This window comes from Momordica charantia, assembly GCF_013281855.1.
Source record: "Momordica charantia cultivar OHB3-1 chromosome 7 unlocalized genomic scaffold, Mcharantia_2.0 BLBB01000007.1, whole genome shotgun sequence".
In the NCBI taxonomy this organism is placed as follows: Eukaryota; Viridiplantae; Streptophyta; class Magnoliopsida; order Cucurbitales; family Cucurbitaceae; genus Momordica; species Momordica charantia.
Window position 1 is genome coordinate 707,361 of NW_028275165.1, and position 26,847 is coordinate 734,207.

The 26,847-nt window shown below is 32.2% G+C and overlaps 1 long non-coding RNA gene and 1 pseudogene across 1 annotated transcript; one reads left to right on the plus strand and one right to left on the minus strand.

Moving 5' to 3' along the window:
* Positions 1–3,222: 3,222 nt before the first annotated feature.
* Positions 3,223–4,948, plus strand: LOC148209971 (uncharacterized; annotated as a pseudogene).
* An 11,821-nt stretch (positions 4,949–16,769) lies between these two features.
* On the minus strand, positions 16,770–23,897 carry LOC111022554 (uncharacterized). The gene is made up of 2 exons (XR_015792293.1): positions 23,149–23,897; positions 16,770–17,780 (listed from the first exon to the last, which is right to left on the minus strand). It is a non-coding gene; the product is annotated as an uncharacterized LOC111022554 (long non-coding RNA).
* Positions 23,898–26,847: the final 2,950 nt, after the last annotated feature.

The window sequence follows — 26,847 nt, forward strand, 5'->3', positions numbered from 1 at the left end:
ATAGCTGTGATAATTGGTTTTGCTTCAGCCATTTTTGTACGATATAGTAAGTCAAATATGTACTTGGATTAAGATAAAAGTAGACCACTAGATGAGGGGTAAGATACCTCAATCCCAAAAAAGTAACTTAAAAGAACCCAGATCTTTAAGGGAAATTTTGGCATTTAAGGTAGATAGCAGCCCTGCCATGTCGGAAGAAGAATTACCCGTAATGACTATGTCATCCACATAAACAAGGACATAACAGCAAGTAGAACCAAAATATCTGACCAATAAAGAAGAATCAACCCTCGAATTAATGAATCCCAAAGAGTTGAGCAAGACACTCGAGCGCTCAAACCAAGCCCGAGGAGCTTGCTTTAGGCCATAAAGCGCTTTATGCAGCTGACAAACAAGAGGTACTAATCCATTTGTATGAAATCTTGCAGGTTGCTCCATAAAAACAAATTCAGCAAGCAAACTATGTAAGAAGGCATTGTGAATGTCTATTTCACAATTAGACAATGCATGAGCAAGAGCTAAAGTTAAGAGCACCCGAATGCTGACCGGTTTTACCACAGGACTATAAGTCTCAGAATAATCAATACCTGCAGCTTTACGAAACCCCTTGGAAACAAGTCGTGCCTTGTAACGAGATATAAATCCATCAGAATTTCTCTTGATCTTAAAGACCCATTTGCAACCAATAATTTTATTGTCTGAGGGTTGAGGAACAAGATCCCAAGTACGATTTTGAAGTAAAGCATCGTATTCATCTTTCATAGTTTGACGCCGATGAGGATATCGTAATGCTTCCTTCACCGATGGAGGTTCAGAATCAACAAAATCCACCAAAAATGTATTGGATTTAAAGATCTCATTTTTACTACGAGTGATCATAGGGTGAGAATTTTGTACCAAGTCATCCGTAGGTGTAGTGCAAGAAATGGAGGTTGCACCAAGTGGAGGCAAGTCATTAGTAGGCAATGTAGCAGGTGAAGTAGGTTGTGAATTAGTGGAAATAGAAGTAGGCTTTGTGGTAGATGATAAATCTGGAGGCTCAGACGTAGGTTGTGGTGTAGTACTATGAGGCTCATTAGAAGGGATTAAAGATGAATTTGAGAGGGACGATGTTGTAGGTCGAGATATTGAAGGAATAAGGGAAGGTAGTGATTGTAAGACAGTAGAATTAACTGGTGGTAAAGAAGGTTGATGTTGAGCAAAAGGGAAAGTAAGTTCATCAAACAAGACATGACAAGAAATAAAAATTCTACCATTTGAAGACATGCACTTGTAACCTTTATGCATATTAGTATAATCAATGAAGGTACAAGGACGAGATCGAAATTTAAGTTTATGATAGTTAAAGGTCTAAGGCAAGGAAAACACTTATAACCAGATGCCTTCAAGAAAGAATAGTTGGGTTTCTGCTGGAAGAGCTTTTCCAAGGGACTCAAATCATCAAAAACAACGATCGGTAATCATTTATAAGATAAACAGAGGTAGAAAATGCATTGTCCCAGTAATCAAGTGCTAAATAGGATTGAGACAACATTGTAAGACCGGTGTCCACAATGTCACGATGTTTCCGCTCCACTATCCCATTTTGTTGGGAAGTGCTAGACAAGAAGTTCGATGATCAATTCCATGTGTTTTAAGAAAGAGAGTAAACACTTAACTCTCTATCCCTATTGGATTGAAAACGAAGAATTGATGTGCCTAATAATTTTTCAACATAAGTTTTAAATTGAACAAAAGCTTTAAAGGCTTTGTACTTAGTCTGAAGAAAGTAAATCCATGTATATCGAGAATAAGCATCAATTAAGCTAATTTAATAATGAAAACCATTACGAGAAACCTTATGAGAAGGCCCCCACAAGTTAGAAACAATTAATTACAAATGAGCAGTAAATTTTGTAAGAGAATGAGTAAAAGGTAGAGAATGATGTTTGCCAATAGCGCATGCTTGACAAAAATGAAAAGTACTATTATTAGGCAGGACCTACAAATTTTGACAACATGTTTTATAATAGGGAGGGTAGGATACCCAAGTCTTCTATGCCAAATGTCTAAAGAAGAAGACAATAAATCATTATCTTTCAAAATGTAAAGCAGTGTCACTAGAGACAGAAGTGAGGGCATGAGATATAGAAGAGTGACTAAGAGATTTAGATTGGGATGATGTTTAGAAAGATTGAACCGATACAAGCCTTCATGAAGAGTCCCTTGGAGTAGCACCTTGCTAGTTGATGAATCCTTCACAAGACAATAGGATGGGGAAACTCAAAGAATACATAATTGTCTTTAACAAATTGGCTTACACTAATCAAGTTTTTAGTTATGTGAGGGACATGTAATAGGTTGTTTAAATGAAAAACTTGACTAATAGAGGGTGAAGAGAAAGAAGAGTAACCAAAGTGTGAAATTGGTAAAACTGCTCCATTACCTACAAGACCCCAATTGCCTCCACCATATTCGGACCCCACAGAAAAGATTATTGAAGTTGTTTGTCAAATGATTTGTTGCTCCAGAATCGGGGTACCAATTACAACCTCGATTAAGATCATGAGTTGCCACCATAGCTGACATTTGAGGAAAATGAGAGCCATTATTCGGTCTATATTTGAGAAGTATATTGACCATAATTCATACCCTGATTTCGTGGTGGATCATAACGCGAGTAACATTTTGTTGCAGTGTATTCGAATTTTCCACAAAGCCGGTATTGGATTATGTTTCGATTGTTCCATTGTTTACCTCCACGATTAGAATGTTCACAACATCTCTGACTGTATCATGGTTATTCCCATGTTGATTGTTGGATTTTTGTCCTTCTTTGAGTGTGTTACTTTAAACCATAAGATGAGCAGAGGGCAAGGTGTTATCAATATTAACATGCTTACTTTCATTTCGAATTTCCTGTGCAAGCAAAAGAGCCATAACCTCTTGTACAGATGAAGGCTCGGTTTTACCAGTAATAATAGAGAGCACGAATTCATATTTAGTTCCGAGCCAACTAATATGTAAATAATATGGTCTTTGTTAGAGTATATATTGGTATATTTTATATTCTTGTATTAATATTCATTTGTCATTTACCTTCTCCTTATAGAATTAGGTCAACCTTGTATATTTGTCTATATATATAGACTTTAATAATGAGAATACATTGCATTGGATTCTCTCTAACCTTAGTCTCTACATGGTATCGAAGCTCTAAGTTTCTTGCCCATTAGGGTTTTGATGCCCATTAGGGTTTTGCCCCCATTAAGGTTTTGTGCCTTAGGGTTTTGTTCATTGCTATCCAACACTGACCACTGTCGCTGCCGCCGACCATCGTCACCACCGTCGCCACCGCCGACCACCACTGTCGTCGCCTCCGACCCCTGCCGCCGCCGTTTGCTGATTTGCCAGTTGTTTTTCCAATTGCTATTCGTGGGTTTCGTCTCGCCGTCCTTCGCACCTTCGTCGCGGTGCGCTTCCGTCACAGCCAATCGCCTTCGCCCCTCTGGTTGTCATGTGGGAGCACTTGGGGTTTCTGGTTTCAGAAAACACCTAATCTGGTTTGGTTCCAACCGTTTGATTCATCTGTTTTGTTTGGTTCGGGTGGTTTGGTCTGGTTCTATCGTTTTGTTCAAATAAGTTCGCTTGTTTGTTATTGCTGAGAAGAAATCAATCGTAACTTCTGAGGTGATCCCAATGATATCAAAAATCACAGAACACAAGTTGAATGGATCAAACTATTCTTCATGGAAAATCAATGTTCGTCTTTTTTTGCAAAGTATTGATATGGACGATCACATAACTGAGGATCCGCCTAAGGATAGAGCAAGAAAGCTTGGTTGCAGGATGATGCTCGACTGGTTCTGCAGATCAAGAATTCGATCGAGGGTGACATTATTGGCTTGGTCAATGAATGTGAATATGTTAAAGAGTTGCTTAAATATTTAGAATTCCTTTATTCTAGAAAAGGAAATGTTAGTCGAATATTTGAAATCTGCAAGCGCTTCTACCAACCTGAGTGTGGTGACCAATCTCTTACAAATTACTTTATGGAACACAAACGAATTTATGCAGAGTTTAATGCATTACTCCCAGATAGTAATGATGCAAAAGTTCGGTTTGCTTAATGCGAACAACTAGCAGTTATCAATTTTCTTCTTGGTCTTCCACCTAGATTTGATGTGGCCAAAGACCAATTACTCTCTGGTTCAGAAATTCCAGCTTCAGATGAGGCATACACTCGAGTACTTCGAGTTGAGAAGTCACAACCCGTCTTGTCATCTCAGTCTCATAGTGCTTTGGTTGGACGTAGTACAAATGCAAACAGAGGTAATACCTACCAAGGGAATTCCACGACTTCGAACGCTCAACGTTCTAGTGCTCCAAAATCAAATTCAAGAGATATTATTTTTTACAATTATTGCCATAAGTCTGGTCATACAAAACGAGAATGTAGAAAGCTATTGAATAAAGGTCAGAAAACACAATCTACCCATGTTGCATCTACTCCTGATAATGCTAGCAAGTTAGTTACAATTCCTGCGGAAGAATTTGCTAAGTTCCAACAGTATCAAGGGTCATTAACGGCATCGTCCTCTAATCCGATTACCGCCATCGCTGAGTCAGGTAGCACCAGTAAATGTCTTATTTCCTCCACATCAAAATGGGTCATTGACTCTGGTGCGACAAATCATATGTCAGGTAACCCTAACTTATTTGCTAATTTCTCCCATCTGCATCTTTGCCTGATGTTACCATAGCAAATGGCACAACTTTCTCCTGTTCTTGGCTCTGGCACAGTTCATCTTTCCACATTCCTTTCACTAACATCTGTTTTAAATTTACCATAATTTTCTTTTAATTTGATCTCTGTTAGTAAACTCACTCGTGATCTCAATTGTTGTGTCTTATTCTTCCCTGGTTATTGCCTATTTCAGGATCTTACGACGAAGAAGACTACTGGTAAAGGGCGTGAATCCAATGGCCTCTACACGTTTAATACACAAATACCTACAGCCACTATTTGCACTCGAGTGCCAACTCCTTTCGAAGAACATTGTCGTTTGGGTCATCCATCTCTCTCCATGTTAAAGAGTCTTCGTCCTCAATTTCATAGCTTGCATTCTTTAGATTGTGAATAATGTCAATTTTCTAAGTTTCATCGTCTTAGTTTGTATCCTAGAGTCAATAAACGAGCTACTATCTTTTTTGAATTAGTTCATTCTGATGTTTGGGGTCCGTGTCCTATTGAGTCCAAAAGTGGGTTTCGGTACTTTGTTACCTTTGTCGATGATTTTTCCCGTGTAACTTGGTTATATTTAATGAAACATCGTTCTGAGTTACTTTCTCATTTTCGTAACTTTCATGCTGAAATTCGAAATCAATTTGGTGGCTCTCTTAAAGTTCTACGAAGTGATAATGCTAAAGAATATTTTTCTGGAGCTCTTGGCTCTTATTTGAGTGAATATGGTATTCTTCACCAATCCCCTTGTGTCGATACTCCGTCTCAAAATGAAGTTGCAGAAAGAAAAAATAGACATCTTCTCGAAACAGAAAGGGCCTTAATGTTTCAAATGCATATTCCAAAATATTTTTGGGCCGTTGTTATTTCGACGGCTTGCTTCCTCATTAATCGCATGCCTTCATCAGTTCTTAAGGGTGAGATACCTTATCGTACTCTATGTCCTATGCAACCTTTATTTCCTCTTAAACCTAAAATATTTGGTTGCACCTGTTTTGTTCGTGATGTTCGCCCTTAGCTCATCAAATTGGACCCTAAGTCATTGAAATGCATTTTCCTTGGTTATTCTCGTGTTCAAAAAGGGTATTGATGTTATTGTCCTGATCTCAATAGATATCTTGTCTCTTCCGACGTTACATTCTTTGAAAATACTCCTTTTTCATCATCTTTGAGTACCAGTCAGGGGGAGAGTTCACAAGAAGATGATGACTTTGTTGTATATTTCATTGTCTCTCCTACCACTAAAGAGCTTCCTAGCAATACATCTTTCTATGTGCCTGATCCTTCTCTTCCCACCATTACTCAAGTTTATTCTCGTCGGCAACCTCCTACGGACTCATGCCTATACCAGCAGCTTCTTCGCCCGAGGATCCAGGAACAAGTGATGACCTTCCAATTGCTCTTAGAAAAGGTAAGCGTAAATGTACTTATCATGTTTCTTCTTTTGTCTCATATAACCATTTGTCCTCACCTACTTGTTCGTTTCTTGCATCCCTTGAGTCTGTATCTATTCCTAAAACTGTTCATGAAGCTTTGTCTCATCCTAGTTGGCGGGCTGCTATGTTGGAGGAAATGACTGCCTTAGATGACAATGGTATTTGGGATTTAGTGTCTCTTCCTGCAGAAAAAAAACCTATCGGTTGTAAATGGGTGTTTGCTGTTAAAGTTCATCCTGATGGATCCATTGCCCGTTTGAAAGCTCGCCTTATTGCTAAAAGATATGCGCAGACTTATGGAATTGATTATAGTGATACTTTTTTTCTGGTTGCTAAATTGACTTCTGTTAGGTTATTCATTTCCTTGGCATTTATTCACCATTGGCCGTTACATCAGCTTGATATTAAAAATGTCTTCCTCCATGGTGATCTTCAAGAGGAAGTGTATATGGAGCAACCACCAGGTTTTGTTGCTCAGTGGGAGAATGGAAAGGTATGTCGTCTTCGTAAATTCTTATATGGGTTGAAACAAAGTCCACGAGCATGGTTTGGAAAATTCAGTCAGGTGGTTGAGAACTTTGGAATGAAGAAGAGTAAGTCGGACCATTCTGTCTTCTATAAACAAACTGAGTCAGGTGTTATCTTACTGGTTGTATATGTTGATGATATTGTGATTACTGGTAATGATTCATCAGGCATCCTATCACTCAAAACTTTCCTTCATAGTCAATTTCATACGAAGGATTTGGGAGTGCTGAAATATTTCTTAGGAATTGAGGTAATAAGGAGCAAGAAGGGGATCCTCTTATCACAGAGGAAATATGTACTTGACCTGTTAACTGAAATAGGAAAGTTAGCTGCTAAGCCGCGTAGTATCCCAATGATACCTAATTTAAAACTTACAAAGGAAGGGGAGTTGTTGAAAGATCCTGAGAAGTATAGGAGATTAGTAGGGAAGCTGAATTATCTTACGGTTACGAGGCCAGACATAGCTTATCCAGTCAGTATTATGAGTCAGTTTATGAGTTCTCCTACGACTGACCATTGGATCGCATTGGAACATATTCTATGTTATTTGAAAGGTACTCCTGGACGTGGTTTGTTATGTAAAGATCATGGTCATCTTAATATTGAATGTTTTTCAGATGCTGATTGGATAGGTTCTAAGGAAGATAGAAGATCAACCTCAGGATATTGTGTATTTGTCGGAGGTAATTTAGTTTCTTGGAAAAGTAAGAAACAAAACGTGGTGTCGCGTTCGAGTGCTGAATCAGAATATAGAGCTATGGCACAGTCGGTGTGTGAATTAGTATGGATACATCAGTTTCTGACTGAATTGGGATTTGGTATCACCATTCCAATGAAACTTTGTTGTGATAATCAAGCAGCTCTTCATATTGCATCTAATCCAATATTTCATGAACGAACCAAACACATTGAAGTTGATTGTCATTATGTACGTGAGAAAATACAGCATGGATTGGTGGCTACAGGGTATGTGAAGACTGGAGAGCAGCTAGGAGATATCTTTACTAAAGCATTGAATGGAGCACGAATAGATTATTTGTCTAACAAGTTGGGCATGATTAACATATATGCACCAACTTGAGGGGGAGTGTTAGAGTATATATGAGTATATTTTATATTCTTGTATTAATATTAATTTGTCATTTACCTTCTCCTTATTAAGATTAGGTCAACCTTGTATATTTGTCTATATATATAGACTTTAATAATGAGAATACATCACATTGGATTCTCTCCAACAGTCTCTACAGTCTTCAATTGAAATAGATTTACTAACAGCTGCCAATCCATCAACACATTTCTTTATTTTTGAAAAATATTCTTTGAGTGACATACCTCCTTTCTGCAAATTTTGTAGTTTTATCTTAATCATCATCACCTGGGCAAGATTTCTTGAGTTGAGTATTTGTAACAGACACTTCCAGATCTCATTTGCAGACGTGCAACGTAACATCTGCTCTAAAATTTCTTCGGCCATTTGATCTAAGCAGCCATGAAGAAATTATTTTATCTTGTCGCTTCCATTAAGTATATTTCGGATTCAGACTGCGAGTAGTGGTAGAACTTCCAGCACCTTGAAGGAACATCGGTGGTGGTGGTTCATAATCATCTTCCAAATAATCTTCTAATCCATCACCTTCGAGAGCGGTTAAGACTTGGAATTTCCATAGAAGGTAATTCTCATCACTCAATTTTACTATAGAAAAATTTTGTTCTCTGGGCTAATTATTTGAGTACCTTGAATTGCATAATCACCGATGTGAGGTGATTTTGTAGAGGGAGAAAACCAAAACCATCGTAATTGAACTAAAAAATTAAAAAAAAAATCATGAGAATCTAACTTTAGTCGCTAGACATTAAGCTTTGATACCATGTCAAAATAGAAGAAAATGAAAATGGATGCAAAAATCAAGAGGATCTTAACCTAATAACAAAGTCAAGATTTACTGCTAATGGATGATAATAACAAATATAAGAGTCAATTTCAACCAAATATCACACATCACTAACTCTCAATGTTTACACGTCATTAATTAGCTCTTTAATGCGCTGTCCTCACATCTACTACTCAATCAGCCCTTAAACCCAATTTTTATGCCATGTTAGGTAAATATTATTCCTAAACATTTATTCTCTATGTGGAAATATGCATCTAACATCAAATAGAAACAAAAACATCTCCCTAACATTTTTCCGAATATTAAAAGAGCTGGTAATTCAAGAATAATGGTGATCAAAGCATTAAAAAATTCTGAAAAGATAAGTCAAGCTCTATCATGATGGTAGTTCGGTCAAGCTAAAGCATCAAATATTCACAACAAAAGAAACAACTTCCTCAAGATTTGGTTTAGCTCATTAGAGATGCGAAACATCAAAATAAAAATGGAAATACAACCAAGATAACTCGAAAATACAATAGAGAAAAACTCGAAATTTTTCTAAAACTCCATTTCCTTCTCCTTTTCTTCATCTTCTTTCGTGGGTTTTCTTCCTTCGTACGTATCGCTTTTTAGTACTTTTTCCCTTTAATTTTTATATCGCCGTTAATTTTAGGGCAACGGACAGTAGATAACTTTCTGTCGTAACTAGAGTTATCACTACGTCCAGTCTTTTACAAAAGCAGGTTCTACTATATTCAAAAGATTATAACAAGTCTTTCTTTGATCTCTATACCACTACAAGAAAAACCATTTTTTCCGATGCCCAAAAAACATTGGGAAGGATTTCTTCTAAAAAGGAGCTGTAGTTATATTAAAAAAAAAAAAAAAAAACATAATCCCTGTGAAAATTCAGTAGTGTTTAAAAAATATTTTCTATTGATGTTAAAAGATTATCAAGGGATCATCAGCTCTCTACTTTATTTAACATTTTTCCATTATTATTGTTTATCCCTCTTATTCATATATTGTTTATCTAATTTAGGGGAGTAACTATCGTTTGAGTAAATTTTATTTTTGAATTTCTTATAAGTGGTACTCTCCTGCTTTATAATAAGAAGTTTTATTTGAAAATTTAATTAATATTTCCTCCCTCTAATTGAGCATGTGCAACATGTTGACATTATTCTTGTAAAAATAGACTCTTTGCTTGGACTTTGTCTAGTGTAATACCTCTTGACTTTCTTGATTTTGACAGGGGAGTTATAAAAAGTTTTTTCAAAGGAGTGGTAATGTCCCCACGGAATAGCTGATCTCACAATCTCTTGGTTAGAGACGTATATCAATTACCATTGAGTTATGTTCGTTTTGTTTGTAGATTTTTAAAATTAATGGATGAACTAACTTAAATTTAATAGAGCGATAAAAATCATAACATTTAATTGGATATATTTGGTAAAAAAAAATTAATTCATTAATCTTTCTTCTATTTAAACCATCTGCACTCTACTTACAAAAATAATAATAATAATAATAATAATAATAATAACAAAAAATAAACAAACTTTTACTCCTAAAATTAGACACAATAATGTACCAATATTCCCTTGCTAAACTTTATTCTAATTTCTTGTGAAAGAGAATTTATTCCAAGAGATATTTCAACTTGTAATTCTTTTTTCTAGTAGACATTTGAAAGTTTAGTTTTTAAGTATTTTTCTTACCGATCTAAATTTGTTCATCCACTTTTTGGGAAGAGTTTATAAGTTTACTCTTAATTTCCAAATCTTGTAAGGATTGTTATTGAATTCGTAAAAAAGCTTTGTAATGGTTTGATCCTCTACGATATAAAGGATTGAATTTTTTCTTACTCTAAAAAAAAAACATTGTAGCGGCTGAGCTCTTACCGTGCATAAAAAGAGGCGGAATTTTCAATTGCGAATATTACTTGGGGAGTAGAGTAGGCCAATTTTGCCAAACTATTATAAATTACGGTGACATTTTCCCGCACCATTTATCACTTAATTTTTACAATTAATTTTAATTATTATTAATGGCATGAAATTAATTGTGTGTCATTTGAACTCACAACCTCTTGGTTGGGAGTATATGTAAATTATTAAGATGTCAATGTTAAATTAAAGATGTCCTTCCCAACCACATGAAATAACAAAGGAGTAAAAATCATACATCCATAAGATAGAAACATTGTTGTTTGAAGAGACTTTTGCTAGCTCATGTGTAGGTTGGCAAATACATTATTGTTGAAGTTTCTTGCCAATATTCGAATGCCTTCAATCGAGATATTAAATTCATTACTCCTTTCAATATCCCCAACCCTCTTGCCTTAATTTATTGGGTTTATAAATTGCTATTTTTTGAATTTATTCCTTGATAATTATTTTTTGTTGGTATTTATTTCCAATATTTACATTAGAATTAATTAGGGTGCTTGAAATATGTTATTAATTTTTTATTTAATTTGAGGTAAAATTAATTGTATACAAAAGTGCTTTAATTTTATAAATGGGGCTCGATTAAAAATTTATAAAGGTTTTATTAAACTTTACCCACCCCTCTAGAATGGTCATATTGATTCAATATTTTGTGTTTAATCCCACTTAATTTTGTACAAATCTTGATTTTTTGTTAAATTATTGAGTTTTAGTTTTTTATATTTTTTTAATTAAAATTTGTTGATAAATTAGTGAAAATTTAATAGAAGGTTAAAGTTGTAACACCGGAGGGGTGAAATTAAAAGTTTAGGGTGAAAATTTATACAATTTGCTAAATTTAAAAGAGTAAAAATTTGACTTTTTTCCCTATTTTTTTTTGTTCAAATGACCTTTTTCATCAATCACATAGTAATAAAATTGAATAGTATTTTATATTAATAATTATTCTTCTTGTTGGTGGTCAAGATCAGACTCGACACGTGTTAGCAACTACTTAAGTTTAGAGTCATTAGGAGGTAGAAAATGGACCATCCGTACCTGCCGACCTGATCCATGCCGAGTTGAGATGATTAAACCAGATCAACGGACTTGAGGAATTCGACCACCAACCTGAGGGCACGATAGTCGTAATTGCCGGTCGAAACGACTCCAACGGCTTTGTCTCCCCTGCTTATAAAAGGGACACTCCACCCCAGTATCGAGGTATGCAATTCCTTCGAGAATGACTTGATACAGCTTGAACTCACTCTAACTTGCGTCGAAGTGTTTGTTCCTTATGCAGGTTTCATCGAGATCACACCTCGGAGCTCATCCTTGTCAGCTCATGAACCGACTCGTGATCTCGATGGAAAACAACATCAACAGTTCTAATAAAAAATATATTAATATTTAGTTGAAGTGACCTTTTAAATTTTTAATTTGTCATTATATGTTAATCTTAAATAAATTCTTGAGATGAAATTTACTATCATCAATAATACAACGCCAAAGGACTATTGAACTCAAAAGAATGAAGGCATCAAATAACAAATATTTTCGTTCTCATTAATTTCATTCTGATTGTTTTTTATTCTGGTTCATAATCGTTTTTATTCCTACCGTAAAGGCAAAAATTAAAAAGTTTTAAAACTAATTTGAGAGCAGTCTAAAAAGACCACTTTCATTTATATATTAAAAAAACGTAAAAATACAACTTAAAAATAAGGTATTAAATATTGACGTGGATCCAAAATGTTAAAAGATCTCGATTTTATAGAAACAACAATGATATTTCTAGACAAATTAAAAAAATAAAAAAATTTATAGAAAATATATATATTTAGAAAAAAGTAAAAATACAACTTAAAAATAAGGTTTTAAATATTGATGTGGATGAAAATGTCAAAGATCTCGATTTTATGGAAACATCAATGATATTTTAGACAAATTAAAAAATTAAAAAAGGTATAGCAAATATATATATATATATATATATATATATATTTTTTTTTTTTTGCAAAGGGACATTTTGTGTTTAATCACACTTAATTTTGTTCAAATCTTGATTTTTATTAAATTATTGAGTTTTTAAAATTTATAGCAAATATCAAATTAATGTATAAACATTTTGGGGCAAATTTCACCAATAATGTAATTTTATAAAAATTATAAAAATAGAATACCTCTAAAAGTAATTATAAAATAAATGTAAATGAAATTTAAAAAAATCTAACATTAGGAAATATGTACCAAATATGGCAGTTTACTGTAAATAATCACATATGTTCCGGTCCTGACATGTCATTGTATCGAACACATCAAGACATTAAATATAAGGAAAAATCGATCCCAACATATCACCGTATCGACCACCTCAAGATATTAGATATATGGAAAATTTGATCTTCCCAAAATATTAGGATGTGTTTTGGTATTTTCACATATGTGTTTGGTAGTATATTTAGAAATTGAATCTCAATTTAAAAACTTGTTCAACTATGTCCTGTAATATATTTGTAAACTAGTAGGAATTATTGACTAAATATTTAATAATCTAAAATAATATTTATTATTTTTATTATAATTTTTGTTATTATTTTATACAACCGATAACCAAAGTATCAGAGCAAGCATAGCTAAGGTACTGTTAGTTTAATCCTCCACCCTACATGTTGTACTAAAAAAAATTTATAGAATTAATATATAATATTTTACATGTTTTAATTTAAAAAAATTAAATGAGTTTATAATCTTCTAGCTTATATTAAAATTTTAATCTTAATGTAATTCTACGTTTTAAAATTTTAAATTTAAAATAATAAAAACATAAATAATATTGTTTTCAAATTTCCATTATTTAGATTTGAGTTCTGATTTTTTTTTTAATACTGCTCTCTTGGAAACTTATTACAACTATATATCAACCCCCAAATTATTTCAAAAAATAATGCTTTTTAAATTGTAGGTCGTCTTTTATGTCACCTCACGCTTCCCTAATTTCATGGCGCTTCGCTGGCGCCATATATATTTTTTTAAATTCTGACATATGCATATAATAGCAGTGTTGATACTCTGCTACAGTGATTGTTCTCTTACCTTTTAATCTAGATGTCTTGGGTTCAAATCTCAATTATATCAAAAAAAATTAATTACTATTAAAATTATATTATCAAAACAACTGCTAATTCTAAAAAGAAATTATGAATAAAAATATATTGTTTTTAAGAAAAAGATAGTAATTACATTTTTTTATAATAGTAATTATTGTTGTCTATTTTTAGAATCCGTTGTTATTTTATTTTAGGAGAGAAGATAAATTTTAATAAAAATAATAATTTGCAATATAAGAATGAAAAGTGACATAATTAAGACTTGAACCCAAAACTAGAATAAAAAGTAATAGAACAACCACTATAACAGAGTATCAACATTATTATTATTTGCATATGTCGTATCTTAAAAAGATTACATGCCATTATTAAAAACAAATCTACAATTTCGAAAGCATTATTTTTTGAAATAGTTTGAGAGTTGATATATATTTGTAATAAGCATTATTAAAAAAAAAAAAAAAAAGTTTATCCGAGTTCTCGTGAACATTTCACAATATCCCAATATTTTGTCGAAATACTCCATTTTTACTCAAGTCTAGAATCAAGCCCAAACATTGTTACTAGTCTCAAATTCAAGCCCAAAACTGGTCAGGCCCAATCTGACATACGGCCCTGCATGATTAAAAAAAGGGGAGAGGATGCCTACATTTCCCTATAAATATTACTATTATTTTTATCTCCGATGAATAAAAATGATGAATTATAGTTTTAATTAAATCATTTTATTAAATAATTTTAGTAAATTTCTAAAATTTTAAATTAAATCATTTCATTAACTAATCAAATAATTTCCATAAATTTCTAAAATTTGTACTGAGATTTTCATCAACATCCATATTCAGAGGCGATTTCTCGTATATGGTAGGCGATTTCTTTTAAATCGATTTCCGCCGATTTTCATCTACACGATCTGGAAGCCACGATCTGGCAGCTAGAATTTTTATGAAAAATAATAATAATAATAATAATAATAAACATTATTTTATAAAATAAAAAGAAATCCCAAGATTTCTACCATTTTCTTCTCTTTTCTTCTTGCATTTGCATCATTTTTATATTTTATGGCGTGGGCAAATGGCAACCGGCAACTGTGGGTGGTAATTTTCCCTTTGTGAATTAGGTAATAAAAATAAACCCTTCCGTCTTCTCCTTTTTTTTTTTTTCTCCCAAATCCTAACCCTTCCTTCACCACCAAGTTTGCCGGCCACCCTTCCCTTTTATATTTCAACACAATATGGAGAGATTTTCTCTTTTTAACAGAAGCAAAAGTGGGTGCGACGATTTTTGACAGAGAGGAGAAAAACCTTCGTGCTGGCCATTTTTGGCAAGGCGGAGAACAAACGAGTTAAGAGATCAGTATAGTGTTGTCGGCGGTTGGGAGGTTTTCATTTTTTATGTTTAAGTAGCAGTGCTTAGAAATTAGGTGACTATTGTTGTAGCATCTAGGTGAGTACAGCAAATAGAAGTCATTGTAATCTTCCCAATATACTGAAAGTAGCCTCGAATTTGGGGCGAACCAATATATTTTCTAGTGTTTGTTTTTCTATTCCTATCTCGCATTTCCTTTATTATAAATTAAACTGTGATCTGCTCCCTTATGTAAAAGGAGAAAATTATGGATAGTATTTTTATATACTATATATTTTTCCCAACAACTAGTATCAGAATTTTTGGTTTGAGTTATGGGATTTGGTGAGCAGTCAAGTTTTTGGTTTAAATTCGGAGATAAGAATTTGAAATTTGCAAAAATTTATGATGCTGCAATTGTTGAGAAAATTTGCAGGAAAGAAAGTGGGAAAAAATAATCCACCTCTGGTTTTGCATCTGGCTCAGAATGGTGAAATTGAATGTTATTGTTGCCACAATAAGGGCTACTAGAAATTTTTACAAGTGAAAGAGAAAGATAGCACGTGGATGCTCTTCCAATGTAATGAAGGCGGTCTAGAAGCCTTCTTAGAAGGTGATGAATTTCTATTAGGTATATATCAGGATAATTGATGTTCAATAAGTAAAAGAGTAGAAAGTTTCCTTTTTCATTTGTTAGATTATGTTAAAGCAGGAAATCTTATCGTATAGAAGGAAGAAACACTTCATCTAATCAATCCAGCACTTCAAAATCAAATGAATGATTTCTATATTTTATTGTCAAGATCCAAAAAGTCCTACCTTATCTAGATGGGTGAAAAAGTCTTCTATGGTTTAAAAGATTAATGGATATTATTTTCTATATAAAATAAATAAATAAATAACAACACTTGATAATTTTTTCTCTTCCTATTCCCCTTTGAATTTAAAACTTAAATACTTGACTAGCTTTGCAAACATAATAGTTATGGTAGTCTTCTATTTGCTAAACTTCTTATATCACCGAAATGATATGGTGCCAAAAGTATTGAACAAGTTTCTATTTAGACAAGCATCTTAATTTATTATTTCCAAGGTCTGATACAAGAGTAAGGAAATTTAATGCTACAATTCTACTCCATAATCTCATCACTTAAATAATTTTGCTTTATTTGATTGCAAAGTAAATTCACAATAATTTTAGCATATGATTTCTCCACCAAATGTATTCAAATAGATCACTTTTTGTAAAGGAAAAAAGTTCCCCAACTCATAACGGGAAACAAAATCAAATCCTCATGATTAGTCCATACCAAGGAAAGTCTACGCCTACCAAAAAGCAAAATAGGACGAATACGTAAGATACTAGTACTTAATGAATTACCATGCATGTGACGTATCAAACACAACAAGGATGTATTTTTGGAAAATAGTGTTTTTAATGCTATACATATGAGTATTTTAATTTATAAATATCATTGAAAATTGTTTTTCAGTTTACAATATTTTTAATATAAAAAACATGATGAAATATGCCATACTAGCTTCAAGAAGTTGAAGACACTTAAAAATTACCTATTTTTAATGATACAGCCATTTTATATCAAAATATTAGAAAAAACAGCCAAAGCCAACATAACATTTTCTTAAATTTCAAAAAATAATAATAATAATAATAAAGAAACATAACATTCTTCTAAATGTTTTCATCTTATTTTATCTAAGGTCAACAATACTCGTATTTCGTATAAAAAGAAAATACTTAAATTTATTTATATGCTTCAAGAACAAATTTATCAAAATAAATAAATAAATGAACAAAAGATGGAAGAGTTTAATTCAAACATTCAATAATTATTTTACAAATAAGTGTCTAATACTTGGCGAATAAATATTTGACAGTAACAGTGTTTTGATAATATCTATTGTAGCTCCACACATATTTAATAAATAGCAAAATATTATCAGAAAACATCCAAATTGAAGGCCCATACTTCCTTGCGTAACTAGCTAGAGAAAAGTAATATTTCAGCAACTAGGGAAAGAAGTGTGAACAGGGTAATGGATATTGACAATCAACTTGAATGAAGTCAGCAGGAAAGAGAGACAAATATGGCATATAGTCATGAAGTTTGATTCAGGAAGAGCATCGCAAAGGAACAAGAAAGAGCGCAAACAACGAGAAACCTTTTCATTACTGAATGTCCCATGTCAGTTGACACAAAAGTCGAAGTCACCAAATCTTCCTCCAGCAGAAGAAAAGACAAATATGGCATGCTTACATTGCACCTCAATTAATTTAATGGTTAACATTCACTTATTTGATTATCAAGAAAATACATAGAAAATTATTTTTAGATGGATGGTTATCATGAAGTTTGAATTCAATTCCCTCTCAATCTTTTGATTTACCTTAATCCTTTTAGACCAATCAACCTCTGAATAGTTCAAGGAAATCTTTTGGATTGACAACTATAAATTTTCTTTTTTTTTTTTTGTTGGTAATGATGTCTATTATGGGTGAAATAAAGCTCTAATTCACAAACAAAGTACAAGAAAGCCAGATAAGCCGGTTCCAAAAGAATGACTCCACAACCATAAGCCTTATGAATCATGTACATGAGCCACACGAATCAAGACTAGAGGTAGAAATCAATGAATCGAGCCTTGAAAAGCTTAGCCCTCTAAACGAGATCTTGAAGGCTAGGGCTTGTTAGGCCTACCAACTCTTGGGCTATACCTTGAAGGCTAAGGCCCATAGGCAAGCTCGATCTAAGGGCTAAGGCCGCCCATAAACCGACACGCCCACAATATAGCTCCGAGATCTAAGAGATTCAAAAGAAGATAGTCGAGGAATATGATATTATTTACTTCTATAAAATAGAGAATATAGATCTAATCAAAGTATACTACAAACTCCTAACTTTTACTACGACTCACACAAATTCGGTTCTAACTTAGTATCGGGTGTGTGTGACTAACACATGATGGATTGAGTAAATTTAATGGAGAAAAAATAACAATGCAGGGGTTTGAACACATGACCTATTGTTTTGATACCATGTTAAAAATGAATAAATCATAACTCAATTCAAAAGCTTAAGCTGATGAGTTGGATAAATTTAATTGTAAATATCTCAACAAATGCCAATAGACATTGAAGAAAAACATGAAAACCACACAAATTTATTCAAGATTAAACTAATGCTACGACATTCATAATTGATTTAACAAGGTATATCACATCATTTCTTAATTTTTAAGATAACATACATAATTTAGTAGTTGATTTTAAGAAACATAATTTTGAATTCAGTTACATGTAGAAGTAAAAATTACCTCCTTTCAATCGAAGACGTATTTATTTAATTAGTCTAACCCATGCCATACTTATATATGATTTTTCCCGTATATTTAAGTAGTTGTTATTTTCAATAAAAAGTGTTTTAAAATTATTTTAATTAATTTGTTCTTTGTCTTATTTCCTCATTGGTAATCTTATCACGAGACGGACGGAAGCCAAAATTTTACAGAAGAGACAAAAACTTTACATATATAGCCAATCAATCCCAAGAATTTTAGGAAATAAATCAAATGGAAAACTTTAAAAACTGAAGTATTTATATATTTTGAATTTGGGTTAAGTGGGACAATTGACTCTCTCTTCACTCATTCCTTTTTTTTGGTCTACCTCCAGTCTAGTTTGACGTCGGCACCTAACAAATATATTAAAAACTAGAGCAGAAATGTAACAAAATTACTTATTTATAAAAAGTTTATAATATGAAGACTGAAAGATATCATTTAATAAATATATAAAAACGTTTAGGACAAATTACATAAACCATCCCTTAAATTTTCAATGGTAGAAATTAAATTTTAAACTTTTATAGGTGGAAAAATTGGATTCCTAAACTTTAAACAATAAAAATTAAACTTCAAAATTTCCTGAAAAATTTGAAATCTTAAATTTTAAATTATAAAAATAAAATCGTTATAATTTAAAAATTAGATCTATTTCTCTCCGGATTTCCTCTTTTCTCTCTCCATTTCCCATCTTTCTACTTTTCTCCTATCCCCTCCATCGCAGTTAAGAAACTGTCGCGTCTCGGCTTTTCCTCTTGGTTTCCAAAATCTCTCTCCCAACTCCAGAACTCCATTTTCTCAAAATTCTTCCCCTCAATCACCTTCATCGTCCAAGAATCTCCGCCACTCTCTGCCACTACTCAATTTCCCAGCTGCAAAACCCATATTCTCCCTCTCCCTCCTTCCGGCAGAATCCAAGTCCATGGATAATTTCCCTTTTCAGAGTGAAAGTTGTGGGTGAATTCGGGTAAACAGACAGAAAGAAACCAGTTAATGTTTTGTTTTTAATACACAAAATTTCCTTCAACTGCTGCCCCAAATCTTCTCTATAGCTTCTTGATCACGAAGGGAGGGAGAGGAGAAAGTAGAAAGAGGAGGAACATTAAGAGAAAAAGTAGAGAAAGGAAGAAATGTAGAGAGAAATAGAGTAAAGTCGAACTATTTATTTAAAACTTAAAAAGTTTCATTTTTACAATTAAGAAATTAAGGGTGCAATTTTCTCACATGAGTTTGAGGGTTAATTTACAGAGCGGACAAATCGCCTAAATTCATCAATTATCCAATAACATCTCTCCGACGCAAACAAAAAAGTAAGTGGTTTGTTGAAATGCATTTTCTAGCTGGGACAAAGGACGGAAATAATCCTGAGGAAAAGAAAGTGGGGAAGGAGGAGAGAAGTATACCAATTCCAAAAGAAACCAGAGCGAAAAAATCGTCGGAACTGGAAGGCTAAATTCTGTCCATTTTCATAGAAAATCTCTCAAACAGCAAACAGAAAATTAAAAGTTTCCCGAGAAAATCTTATTCGTCACTATCAGAGACGGAGGAGGTAAAGATTCCAGAAGACATCAGAGGTAGGAAGAAAAATGCGGCTAAGACTATGACCAATTTTCCGAGAAAATATCTTCGAAGAGCAACAGAAACAAACAAAAATGCAATAGCTCCTAGTTCACGGTTTAAAAGAATTGAAAGGGCCATACTTTTCTAGACGAACTAACTACAGAAAAGTAACAGTTCAGCAACTAGCGAACAAAGAAGTGTGAACAGAAGCAGGAAAGAGCGACAAACATCCACAAAGGACCAAGAAAGAGGGGGAAAAGTCTCGCGACTACCATACCATAACGAAAATGACGGACTCCACGTCATTTTTAATACAATAATGAGATAGCAAGTAGTAAATAGAAAAGAGTACTCTTGCAATACTAGAAATTGAATATTCATGTCGTTTGAACATACGCAAAAACCAGATAAATAATAGTATGTTACCTAATCATAGAAAAAGAAAAAGGCTAGTCGTCCTTAATTTTTAAGTCTTAATCTTCTAATATTTTTAATTTTATAATTATTAAGACAGATAAGAATCTAATAATGATAATCAAAATCTATTTCTTCCGACTAATATGTCTATGCAATTTAAAAACATGCCAGTTTTCATTAACATATTTTACCTAACTTAATAAAAAACTTTTAAGACACTAATGGATAAATCTTAATGTTCAAATAAAAAATCACCTTATAAAATTAGAACAATATGCTATATTTAACCAAAACCATCAGGGTTGATTTCCATCCCTTCAACTTTATTGATGTAGATTAAATTTTTAATTCTTTGAAATAAAAGTTCTACAAAAATATTTTTAAATATAATTTTCTAGTTTTCTTTCAATGTATTTTTGTGGGTGACCAAATTTGTTAGCATGAGTAAAACAAATATTTTCTAAAGGAATTGCTTAGGTGCCAACTGCCTAAGTTCTTTCCTTTACAAAATAATAAATTTGAAAATGATCTTACTCCCTATAACAGTGACAATTCCGTAAAAACATACTTTTGATTTCAAAGAATGATTACTTTTCTTATGTTCTTCAACTGAGTCCTCACACATGATTAAATTATTTTAATAAACAAAAAAGTTATTCCTTCCAAAATCATAAATTTGTGAATAGTAATTCCAATTCAAATTATTTAATATTTATCATGTCTAATCTTTTATCATTTCAAAATTTTCAATTCTACTCCTAATCTTTAGTTTGTTTTAAAAGATGCTTGTTTGCAATTTCTGTTAAAATACCTTATGAAAATTAAAAGATTGAAGGTAAAATTAAAAATTTTAAAATGCCAACGGAAAAATTGAAACTAATTATCATTTTATATAATTTAGTTTCAATTTTACTTCAAAATTCAAATCTATGTAAATGGTTCTAATCTTTGTCTCTAAGATTTTAAAAGTTTTCAACTACAACTAAAATTGCAAATGTTTTTGTAAACAATAAAAAGATGGGAGTAAAATTGAAACCATAACAGGATATATAAAGGGCATTTTGCCTAATTTAACTTAATTTCAATATACAATATAAATGAAAACTATTTATAACAAAAATCGTGATTTGAAACAGAGTGTCATTTTTAAAATAGTTGGTTAAATAACCTAAAAATTTCGGTGCAAAACGTAGAACAGTCACTCAATAATATCAAATTACTGTTATGAAACCTAACTATAAATAGCCAGGGAACAAATTTGGAAACCTATGAATGGCTTTTTTTTAACAAGGAATTTAAACCTCTAGTCGATTGAGGACAAATATCTTATCAATTAAGTTAAGTTCAAATTGACTTATCTAACTTTAAAAAAATTAAACAAGAATGTCACTAGATGTGCAAAAAGCACGAAACCACACAAATCCTATTCAATATTGACTTAATACTATGACCTCCACAATTGCTTTTTTAAGGTATATTACATCCTTTCTTAAATTTTAAGATAAATATACATAAGTTCGTAATTGATTCTAAAAAAATATATAATTTTGAAGTCAACCTGAACCTAACTAAGGCAAGTCACTCCAACTAAAAGGTCAAAGATTTGAACTCTCAATATGTAAGTTAAAAATATGTGGATTGAAATTTCGAATTTCTACCTTTTTAGTCAAAAATATACACTTTAATTAATTGATGTTATGAAAAATATAATTTATTTAGTTGGTCTACAAATATTGAAATATAAAGTACATAATTTATTTAAGCAGTTGAAATCTTCAATAAAAACTTTTGTAAAATTATTCTTTTTAAATCTTCGCAACCTATCAATGTGTTTTTTTTTGTCGTATTTCCTCATTTGTAATCTTATCAAGAGACGGACACAAGCCGAAAACTTTCATAAGAGACAAAAGCTTTACCTTCTAAATTTATACATACATAGCCAATCAATCCTAGGTATTTTAGGAAATAAATTAAATGTAAAACCTTTAAAATCTGAAGTATTATATATATTTGAATTTGGGCTAAATAAGTGGGACAATTGAATAACTGACTCTCTCTCAAATCCATCATTCCTTTTTGGCTCTACCTTCAGTCAAGTTTGATGTTGACACCTAACAAATATATTAAAAACTACAGTAGAAATGTAATATAAATTTATTTAGTTATAAAAGGATTTATAATATGAAAAATGGAAAAAATCATTTTAAAAATATATAAAAATTCTCTCCCCTGACTGTCACAGTTTTGTAAATTATATACTTTTATGTAAGCAGCTATAAATTTAGTCAATCACACATATGCTGCAGAAAACACGTAAATCTTGAGCAAGAAACCAGGGACGAACGTTAGAAAGATTCCGGAAGCAATCAGAACGGAAAAATCGCCGGAAGACTAAGTCCATCTATTTCCGAGAAAACCTCTCAGAAAGCAAACAGAAAATCGACTCGCATTAATTTTCTTCTTCTACACCAGGGACAAACGAGGGCTATAATCCTGAGGAAAAGAACTAGGGCCGGAGAAGAGAAGTAGTCCAGAAGAAATCAGAGCGAATAAATCGCCGGAAGACTAAGTTCTATACATATTTTCCTAGAAAATCTCTCAAATCCAAAAGATATTCGGCTTGCATTTTCTTATTCGTCACTATCAGAGACGGAGAAATCAGAGGTAGCGAAGAAAACGCGCTACGACGACTACGACCAATTTTCCGAGAAAATCTCTCCAAAAGAGCAAACAAAAAACAATAGCTCCTAGTTTGTGGTTCAAAAGAAAATCAACTTGCACTATGTTCATCGATATATCAACAAAAACAGTCGGAGATTGAAGAATCGGAGAAAAGAAGAAGAACCGTACCTATTTCCGCTGCAATACTCCTCGGTTGGTGAAGACGACGAGTCTGAGCTCAACGTCGCAGAGAACAGAGATCGCGAGCCTTCTTGATGATTCCAGATCTTCTCTTGCAGAAGGTCACATAGCGATTACAGCTATCTTCGATTCGATTCTCTTCACATCGATCTAGTTCCGTCCCATTTTCTCCTCCGCAGTCTCCAGTGTCGCCCCACTGTGAACCCTAATTCCCCTTTCCCTCCTCGCTCTTCTTTTACCTCAATCCAAACGAATCACAAAACGCAGGCCGTTTTGGTCGTCTTTCTTTCTTTCCTTCTTTTTTTCTTTTTTCAAGCGAGAGCCTAATTACCAGCGGGGCGATAAACACAAAAAAAAAGGAAAATAAAAATAAAAATTGAGGCTCATTTTCGTGCTGCCACGTGTCGCGTTCTGGTGAACCGAGTTGTTTCTTGTGGCTGAAAAGTCCTCACGAGTCGGAGTCACGAACTTTGTACCTTTTTTAAAAAAATTAAAAAGAATTAAAAAGAAATAGTATATTAAAATGTACGGTAAAGAAATAGTATACTGTACGACTCAATTCTAGCCGCATGTTTTGGAGGCGTTTTGTATAGGTTTAATTTTACAAATATTTTTTCACTTTTGGTGAAAATGCAAATAACCAGCGTCGTTTATTCAAAAGAAGATTAAAAAAGTTGACACGTCAACTCTGCCGTGGCTTTTGCTAGTCTATGTGTCACTCAAAATTTTATAAACTCATCGAAATTTTAAACTTTTTTTTTATTAAAATAAAATTCTCTCCTTAAATTAAGAAAAGATAATATTTGCACCAACGTTTAAAAAATTAAATCCAAAGAAAGAAAGAGAAGATGATGTTTGAATGTGAGCATTTAATAGTTTACACTATTTATGATTTAGTCTATTTGCAATATAGACGACTATAGAACACTTGTTACTCTCAACCTAATCAGTTTCTCTTTAATTTCATTATATAAATTCAAATTATATTTTTAGGGTCCATATCTATTTAAGCTATCAGTGTGATTGATCCAACAAGTATCAAGGGCTTTCGGTAGACTTCTTTCATTTCTGAATTAGCTTGCAACAAGTCCTAACATTAGTATGAGTTCGTTGACTGTGTAAGGACAATCCATAACGAATCCCAATTCCCAGAGATGCACAAATCAAATCAATTTCTTATGTTTGTGCTTCACCTTTCGATCCCTGCATTTTAGCCCATTTTTCGAATGCCTCACTTTCTTATTTACCTTTCTCTCAAATATCCATTTCCATAACAAAAAATTCCCACAACTATTTGATTAATGTTACTGTACCCATAACTACCTCATATATGTCAGAAAAGTTACCTAATCATGAATTTTATATATACTTATCTAATATATTTTTGTATGGTTGTATGGTGCTAAACCATTAATTTTAATAAGAATAGATAGTATATGTAGCATATACCTAAAATATACTTAAAAAAATATATCGCCATTTCAAACAAGTATTCTCGTTATCACAGAGCAAAAAATAAGGTATATATTCTCCCTGAACTAGAAAATAAAAAATAGATTCATTGAAAAGGAACACTACTTCCGTTTGATATATTATGTAATTTATTTGGTCTAACATTGGCCATGTCTCCAAACAGTCTTGTGTAACAAGTCAAGCTAGTCGGTATACCAACTTTTGGTTAAGATCTTTCTTCATAAACACACATTTTGTTGAGGAGCGGGAAACGTCCCACCACTCGCTACTCGATGAAGCCGACACGAAGTACAACTCAAGAAATCCAAAGTCGATTAGATGCCATCGTCCATAGCGAATCAGTCGGTTTTGGGAGTAATATCTACCTACACAATTTCTTGACCGCTTGCTTGCTACTACGCATAGTGCTCCTTAACTTTTGTAAAAGATATCATGGACAGTTACAATCTAGCCATTAGACGTTTATAAATATCTAAAGTAAATTTATCTCTAGGTATGTCTGAATACATATATTATTTTGAGAGTGAAATAATTACTTTGAGAATGAAATAGCCTAGACCTATATTAATTTGAGCGTCATATATAGTACTCATTGCAAGTCAATTACCCTTCAGATTTGTCACTAGTTTAGTAAATTTTGTGCTCAAACATGTTTCTAATATTTGGATATGTGTTCTGACGATGAGGGTCCTAACGAACACCTACATACAAGAGAAATCTGCAACTAGTATGCTGCTAAGTCCAATACACTCAAATGTCTAATTAAATTAGTAAAGTGTTTCATTAAAAATAGTAGAAGTATATTTATGCTAACGTCTCTCGAACCTAGCTAGATCTCTCCTTCAATTTATAGAGAGAGTTTTATTGGATCGATTTGGGTAGATCAACTCTGAATCTTGTCGGTGGTTACCACCCAGGTGGTTTCACCCGAGTGATTTGCTTCATAGAATAATTTCACCCATGACATGCTTCCATCTATTGCCAAGGATACGTTCTCCAGTACACCAAACGCGTCATTTGACTGAGGAATGTCATTCCTATGTTGCTATTATTTTAATTCTGAATTTTAATGATACCGAAGAACAATAAAAATGATAGTTTAATAATTTAGTCATGCATAATTATAAAATTAAAAATATTAGAAGATTAAAACCGAAATTGACCTGAAAATTAAAGGATGGTTAACCTTTTTCTTTTCTCTTAAAAAGATTAGATAATAACATACTATTATTGACATTTTTTTAAAACACATACTATTATTTGACTTCGAATCGAAAAATGTTATGTTTAATATTTTTTTAGTTCAACAAAGATAAGATGAAAGATTGAACCTTAGACCTTTACAGAAATTAACAAATATGTTAGCATGTTATGTTCATAATATTAGTCATGAATGTTTTTTTTTAATATTTAGATTAAAACATCTTATTATTAAAAATAGGTAATTAATGACTCATTTGGTAATGTTCATGTTTATCATATTTTTTTGTAATTCATCCCCTTTTATTTCTAAATTTTGAAAAACGTTCCAAAAAATAGATTAAATTATGAAAATTACAAAAGGAGTTTCATTCCTCCCTTTTCCATTTCATTTCTTTTCTTTCCTTTTTCTTTTTTTTTTTTAATTTCTGTGTCTAGAGATAGCCTCAGATTAACTGGTGTTCCTAATTAGTTAATTATGGATCTTTGGGTTGTTGGTTCAAGCGTGTGGATTAATTTCATGTTCCCCGCCACGGCGCAAGTTCAAATTTCAACAAAATTATTGTTTTTTTTTATATATATTTTCTTCAAAAATATATTTTTGTTATATTTTAAAATTAAAAATATTTGAAAATTTGTTTTTTTAAAGTTATTATATTTTCTTAAACAAAAATATATTTTCTATTTTTTCTGCAAAATGCGATTTTTATATTTTCTTAAAAATATATTTTTTTTTTCTATTTCTTATATTAAAAATATTTTGAAAATTTATTCTTTATTTAAAGCTGATAGTTTTTTTACTTTTATATTATACAATAAACAAAATGCTAATTTTCTTTAAAAAAATATTTTGAAAATTTACTATTTATTTAAAGCTAATCATTTTGACTTTTAAATCAAAAAAAATTATATTCTAAATTATATTATCTTTATATATTATATCTACTAAATTTTATTTTAACTAAAAAAACAAACAACTTGAATTAAGGCATATATCTTCAATTAAGAGGGCAT